A 7,736-nucleotide genomic window follows, 5' to 3' on the forward strand; every position below is an offset into this window, starting at 1 on the left:
GTCAACAGCAGCTGAACATCAGCCAGGTGTGCCCAGGTGGGCAAAAGGCCACTGTCCCAGCCATGGTGTGGCCAGCAGGACCAGGACAGTGACAGTCCCCCTGACTGGGCACTGGTGAGGCCACTCCTCAAATCCTGTGTCCAGCTCTGGGCCCCTCACGACAAGAAAGACACTGAGGGGCTGGAGCATGTCCAGCAAAGGGAACAGAGGTGAGAAGGGTCTGGAACAGGAGTCACATGAGGAGCAGCAGAGGGAATTGGGGGGACTCAGCGTCCCAGGAGAAGAGGAGGCTCAGGGGGAACCTTCTGGCTCCTCACAACTCCCTGACAGGAGGGAGCAGCCAGGTGGGGATTGGTCTCTTCCCCAGGTCGCAAGTGACAGGATGAGAGGAAAGGGCTTCAAGTTGTGCTGGGGAAGGTTTAGATTGGATGTAAGAAAAATTTCTTCACTGATGGTGGTCAGGTTTGGAACAGGCTGCCTAAGGAAGGGGTGGAGTCACCGTCCCTGGAGGTGTTTAAAGGACATTTAGTTGTGGCATTTGCGGACATGTTTTAGTGGTGCACGTGGCAGTGCAGGGGGAATGGTTGGACTCAATAATCTTAGAGGTCTTTTCCAACCAAAATAATTCAGTGTTCCCCCTCTGGATAGCTGAATCCATGCTAGAGACCCTGCAAGGAACCCAGATTGACTGATCTTTGACCACTGCAAGCCAGAAGGTGGGCTAGCAGCTGAGGGGAGACCACTTTCACACTATTCTCCAGAGGTTGAGCCCTCAAGGCTCAGCCCAAACCCCCTCCTATTTCTTTTCACTGTGACCATCAGAGAGGAGCCCCAGATCAGCTTTGACCATGGGCCAGGCAGGGGCTGTGCTCCTTGCCAGGGTGTTGGGGTTCTTCTTCTGTCTTCATCAGGCTGACTGCCATAAGAAGCATTATTTAGTTCTGTGAGGTGGTTATTTACTTGGAGTTGAGTTTTTTTGATTGTTTTGGGGTTTTCATTTTCACTTCTGGGTGAATGGTGAAATGATTCCTAATTGTGTTCCTTCCCATCCCAAGGTTCCCCTCCTCCTCCCAGTCTAGTAATAGACATAACTAATGAGACGGCCTTAACTGGTGTTTCCCTGCATCCACCTACCCTCCAGAACAGAGCAAGGAGAGAAATGCAAGGTCACACACATTGCATTGCCCTCACCCTGCCACCCACTGCAGTTCACGTCCCGCCGGGGTCCCGGTGCCTGTCCCTGTCACACCCCCTCCGGCTGGGCAGGAGGTCACAGCATCGGCCTCACAGCACCGAGGGCAGTTGTCCAAGCCAGCCAGCTCGCCCCAGCCCTTGGGGGTGATCAGGGATCTCCGTGCGAGCAGTCGCTTCCCATCTCTATTATTTTTGATAAATATGCACATTCGAAATGTCTCGTTCTTCCATAGGAGCTATGGAAATGCACAAATGTGCTTTTAACATGCGCATCCTTGGAGTGCAATAACCTCCCCTGGCCCACGGCTGTCCCGCACTGGGGCCGTGGCTGTCAGCAAGGCACAGATGATCCTGCTGTGGGGACAGCCTCCTGATTCCAAGAACCATGTAGCAAATATCCAGTGGAAGAGCCAATTGGGACTTCAGTCCATGGTGGGCAAGGCCTGTTACAGTGCTGAAGGCTGACAGGGAGACGTGTTTTCCTTTTCCCTGGGAATTCCCTAGTATGAAACTCCGAGTTTCTTCAAAGTTCCCCATTATGCCTATATCATTCCTGCATAAATCTCTCAGTCTAATACAGAGGAAAATTTTTTTATTGTCTGTATATAGTATATATAAATAAAAAAATATATAAGTTATATCTATATACAAATTTATGTCTTGTTTTACAAACAAGAAAGATTAAATATATTAATCTTAATATCCAAACTAGCATTTGTGTCTTTTTTTAAGAACTTTGTGGAAATGTTGCTATTCTTAGATGTACAGGACACTGTTTGTAAGCAAAACCTATTTTTGTTGCTGTAGAAATGCAAGGATCACAGACAGGTTTGAAATTAACTGTTTGGCTTGCCAAGGTCACTTTTATTTTATTAATGGCTGTTTTGGTTTAATTTTTCCTCAGAAGGGGAAAGCAGCAACAGTCACCCCTTCAGTGCTGGCACTGGGCACTGTGGCTGTGTTGGGACACCCTCCTGCCCTAAAGCTGGGGAGAAAGGGGTGATTTAACAAACCCCTGCCTGATCCCTTTCAGATGAGCCCAGGTGAGTGCCCACTGCCCAACTCCAGTCTGTGTTTTCACTCAAGCCTCTCCTTGGCTCTTCTGCCTGGGAAGAGGTGACAGTGCGGACTTGCCATCAGTGGCCTGATGGCTCTTCTGTCCTCTGGGACTGCTGTGGTGTGTCTGCAGGGGAAAGCCCAGCAAAGCAGAATGCCAGACCTGGGGAGAATTCTGAGCCAGGCAAACAATTTCCTAGCTGCAGATGATATCCAGTGTACATGTTTTTGCCTGGCACCATGAACTGCTCTCTGTTAATCAGGGAGGAAGGTGTTGATGTGTATTCTCTCTATACACCCCAAAGCCTCTAGGAATTATAAAAGCCAAGTCTAATAAGGATCCAACAAAAAAAAAAAAAAAAAAAAAAAAAAAGACCTATAGGAACTGGGTCATTCTCTATATGGGGGTTGAATGTGTTGTCTAAAGCAAAGGCGGCAGCACTTGAGACTCACACACATTCTCTGTGCCTCCAGGCTCGTTATTTTAATCTGCATCACACCATTTCCCATGCTGAACTAACGATGACACTGAATGGGACCAAACCCACCTATTTATAAAGCTGGATATGGATCAAAAACATGGAAAAGCCAAGAGGTTTTCTAACAACCCCCAGAGCCTGAAAATGTTACTGACAGCAGGCAGTTTAATCAGTGATTTCAGACTCGGTGCTTAGTACCATCTAGAGGGCAAGAAGCACACTGTCAGAATGTTGTTATTTGTACAGGGATATTATCCAGGAGCAGCCAGATGTTCCTGTGTGAGCAGAGGAGCTGGACTGGTACATACCTCGGAGGATGATGGTGCTGTACTCTACTTATCTCTTAGGTGTGTAAGGGATTTGTAAATATTCTCAAAGGAAATGATCCAAGTAAAATGTTCTTGTTAATGGTTCTGAATCACAGATATTTTTTTAAAAAATGCATATCAGAACACAGCACAGAGAATTAAAAGTGGTTTTTTTCCCCAAATCTAGTTCCCATTTCACTGCCCATCTAGTTTATCTCCCTGCAGACTGCCTGGCTCTCATTTAGCACAAACACTTCTCCACCTCAAAGCCACTGTGCCCCAGGAAGTCAAAGCAAGTTAAAAACTGTGTGATAAACCAATTTTTCTGCACCCCCTCCCACCAGAGCAGTTTGTCTGAGAGTGGCAGATTGTGTTTACTGCCCTTCAGCACCTTCTCAGAGCAAAGCCAGCAGCACCTGCCCTTCTCACATTGCCCTCACCCCGAGTGTTTTGCTGTAGCCTCATGGCTGGTGCAAATTTCGTCCAGGAATTTCCCAAGCTCCCGAGAGCACGGCACAGCCATCAGCATCCTGATGTCCCTGCACCCCGAAAATCTGCTCCTCCCCTAATCTCCTCTAATCCATGTCTGCTCTCAAAGAGTTCCCACCAAGGCTCTGCCAGTGACCATGAATAGAAAAGGAACAAAATTTGAGCTACTGCTGCTCCCTGTAATGCTCAGGAAACCAACAGAGGAGCTGGCGTGCTGGTTTTGTTTGGGGTAGAGTTAATTTCCTTGACAGCAGCTGCTGTGGGGCTGGGTTTGGCTCTGTGCAGGAAACAGGGCTGGTAACACAGGGATGTTTGAGTTCTCACTGAGCAGGGATTACACACAGCCAGGGCCTTTCCTGCTCCTCACCCTCACCACTGAGGAGCTCGGGGGGCACAAGGAGCTGGGGGACACGGCCAGGACAGCTGGTCCCAGCTGACCACAGGGGTACCCCAGAGCATGTGGCATCACCCTCAGCACATAAAGCTGGGGGAGAAGGGAAGACATTCTGAGTTTGGCTTCCCAAGTCACTGTTACATGTCACAGAGCCCTGCCTTCCTGGAACTCCTGCCTGCCATGGGAGGCACTGGATGAATTCCTTGTTTAGCCTTGCTTCCTTGTGCAGCTTTTGCTTTATCTGTTCAGTTGTGTGGCGCTGCTTTGCCAGCTGAGGCTAAACCTCAGTACCTGGCTGTCAGGGGTTAAAGGGTCAAAGGCAGAGGCTGGAAAATCAGCAGGCCTCAAGCAGCAATCCCAAGATAAGTTTTGTGTCTCCATGGACTTTGCTGGTTATTGTCAGCTGGAGACAACAACTGGGCACCGTGGCTGAGAGCACTTTGAACTCTAATCCCCATGGCAGAGCAGTCGCATTCTCTTGTGGGGATTTCCATCCTCTCCAAGATCTTGGCAACACTACAGAGGACTTGCAGGAGCCCCAGATACAACAGCAGAGCAAGCTGAATAGCTGGGACCCACTGCTGCTTTCATCATGCCCAAAGGAGCTGACAGTCAAATGGAAGTGAGTAATGTTTCAATTTTATCCTCATTTAAAGCACAGTGTCTGGATTCCTGAGTGAAATATCCTAACAAATTCCTCACGTGGGCAGTCACAGTGGGGCTGGGCAGGACACCTATGGCTTTCTGTGGACATGGGAGAAGGCTGCCAGGGAACACAGTAATCTCAGCCTACTTACAGCACCCAAACATACCTAATATACACAAAAACAGTCTTTACACTTGATAGGAAATTTTTCCAAAGGTTTTTGTGTCATATTATGTCATTCCACATCAAGGCACAAGCAGACACCTCATCCCACTGCATCTGCTGATCAACCTCCCAGGCCAGCTGAGATGGTGCCCCTTGCTGTCACCTGTCCCCCACACACAGAATGGATGGAGGGGACTTTCTGCAGCTGGACTGGTGAAGTTATTAAAAAACAAACACACCATGCCCAAAGTGGCAGAAATTCCAGTGTTGCCACTCTAAGATTTGTTTCACCCACCAAGGGCTGGTGAGAAGATGAAAGGGCTGGGAACATGTACCAGGTTGATATTTTACAATGCTTTACTAAATCCCACTTCACCTCTTCCTAAGGCAAGACAGTTTATTGCTCATACTTTTATCTGGGCTCCTTAGAAAGGCACAGTAAAAACGCTGAGTGGAAAGATCAGGAACACGAAGGGAACCAGTCAGGATCCTTTAAAAACGATCTCTAAGTCTGTTCTTAGTCCTGTGGAGACTTGACAATACCATTAATTTCCCAGAATTTTTGCCTTTTCCTGACAAATGGTGCACTTTTCCTTGGTGGCTGTGGTCCAGCAATGTCCTGTAATATTTACAGTGCAAAGGGTGAGCACCATCCCTAAACTTTCCCCCTCTCCTCTCCTTCTGCCCTCATGTCAGTCTCTCATCCCTTTTTTGCATCAGCTTTCATCCTCTCTCCCCTTTTTAGCCTCTCTTTTTCAGCCTTTCAACTTTTTTGGCATTAATTTTTTTTTTTCTCAGCCTCTACTTTCCTATCCATCCTCCCACCCTTTCTCTACGTCTGTTTTTCTTTACCTTTTTTTTTCCTCTAATTTTTCCCTGCTCCTACTTTCAGCCACCAAGGCAAAAGGGCAGAGCCCGGTGTTATTTCCATTAAGTGCCATTCATTAACAGAACCGGCTGTGAGGCAGAGAAGTCACAAGGCAACAGAAAGAAATAACAACCCTCAGCCACACGCTTTTTGCATGAAAATGTGCTCTTGATTAGTGGCTGGTGGTAATTGAGTGGCAATTGTATGCAGGAAACTGCCAAGAGGGGGACGTGGGCTACTTGTCTTGATTGATATCGCTATGAAATTTGATGCTGTTAATGTGCTGCTTAAAACTGAGAATGAATTTTGAGAAAATTCATTCTCAGCTTGTGACACACAAAGGTATTCCTGATTTAATTGAACCTCTTTAGAATCAGGTAAGTAAAAAAAAAATTTGGGGCTGTTTGTGTATTTTCAGGTTCTCCTTAGTTGGATGGTAATTTGATTCACAATTTACAGAACTTGATGGAACACAGCACCTCAGGCTATGAGCTTATCCTTCCTGCTTCTCCAGGCCAGCTTGTGCTTGTCCGTACTGTAAACCACAGGAAAATTAAATAAAATCCTTTAGATTGAAAGGAAATAATTCAATTTATTGTATTTTGCTTTCAGAAATAAGCATGCCAGCTGTGATGAGGTGCTTTAATTCTGATTAAGGGCATCCACACAAGAGCTGAGACACCCCAATGCCCTTTCACGATCTGTGATTATTTTCATGATCTGTGATCATTTCCCTGAGCATCCTCTGACAGAAGACTTGACTCCCAAGCCAGTGCGAATTTGGTTTTCAATGGATGCAACCACACGAGTCTCTCCTTTCATCCCAAGAACCAGACAAACGTCTCGCTCTTCAAAGCTCCTTTGCCTGCGTGGCAAAGCCGGCTGCTCCTAGACAAATTGTGCCTGAGGAACCTCCTGAGCGAGTTTTTGGCTTTGTTTAACTTAGACTTTGGTGCATTAAGAGCTTCTCCTTAAGCAAGTCCCTGAGGTTATCCTGTTCCAAGAGCTTTGTGAGTCGTTAGTGGAGGTGGACTTTTGTCCTCAGGAACAAAGCGCTGGCTAATCTACAAAGGCAAGGAGGCTGAAATCCTGAGGGGAAGCAGGTGGGTGTGAAAACACACCTGGCCACCAGCTCAGAGAGGGGAAAAAAATATATCTTTGATTTTACACATAACAAGTTGCCAGTTCCAGGGATTTTTTTTTTTTTTTTTTTTTTTTTTTTTGGTTGGTTGGTCTTGGGTTTTTTTTTGTTTTTTTGTCAGATTTCTCACTCCTCCAAATCGCGTTTCTGTGATGCCGGGAGGAACATGATAGGAAAGCTACTTCCGAATTGCTGTGTAGGGAAGCCCAGGCAGGGCTCATCAATGAGAGGCATATTTTACATGTTTAAATATACCCTCTGCTGCCTTCAGCCTCAGGGTCCCAGTGCCTGGTTCACAAATAAACTCAGGGGAGCCTGGGATGATGGGGCACAGAAAACTCTCATTCTGTATTCAAGATCAGGGAAGAAAAAAAGGGGATTTAAAACAAGAGTGAAGCAAAAACTTCAAAACCAAGGTGTGGCCCAGACCAAAGGCCAGGAGTCAGCAGTGAATGGCTGCAGTGATGTGGGTCTGGGACAAGAATGTGTCAACTGGAAATTTGGGAGGTATCCACAAATCCCATCACTTGAACCATCAGGTAGCCACTCACCAGTGAAGTTTTCTTCACTGCTAAGAATAATTTCGTTAAAATGATTGTTCTTTGTTAAGATGAGCAGTGATTAGCAACAAATTAGAAGCAAAGGGCTGTGTTCTTCCTTCCCCATTCCCTGGATGTGTTTTCTTTCACAGCATGTTAAAGCTGCTACAGCTACACCAGAAAATAATCAAAATTACCAATATTAATATTCCAGTTCCATCAATGCAAAGCATGGGAATCAATATCTATTTTAATGCAGATGAATTCCTAATTTAATTACACAGCACGAAGTGTTATAGAAAACTGCCTCTAAGTATGATTTTGTAGTCATTAATTTGCAGATCTTTGGGGATAATGGCAGCAGCATTTGGGGACTAGGACAGTTTTAAGAAAATAAAGAAAATGTGGCCAGCCCCCCACGGTTTGTGGATGGTTTCTTCTAGTTGAATTCTCAAGG

The sequence above is a fragment of the Poecile atricapillus genome, chromosome 12 (assembly GCF_030490865.1).
Source record: "Poecile atricapillus isolate bPoeAtr1 chromosome 12, bPoeAtr1.hap1, whole genome shotgun sequence".
NCBI lineage: Eukaryota > Metazoa > Chordata > Aves > Passeriformes > Paridae > Poecile > Poecile atricapillus.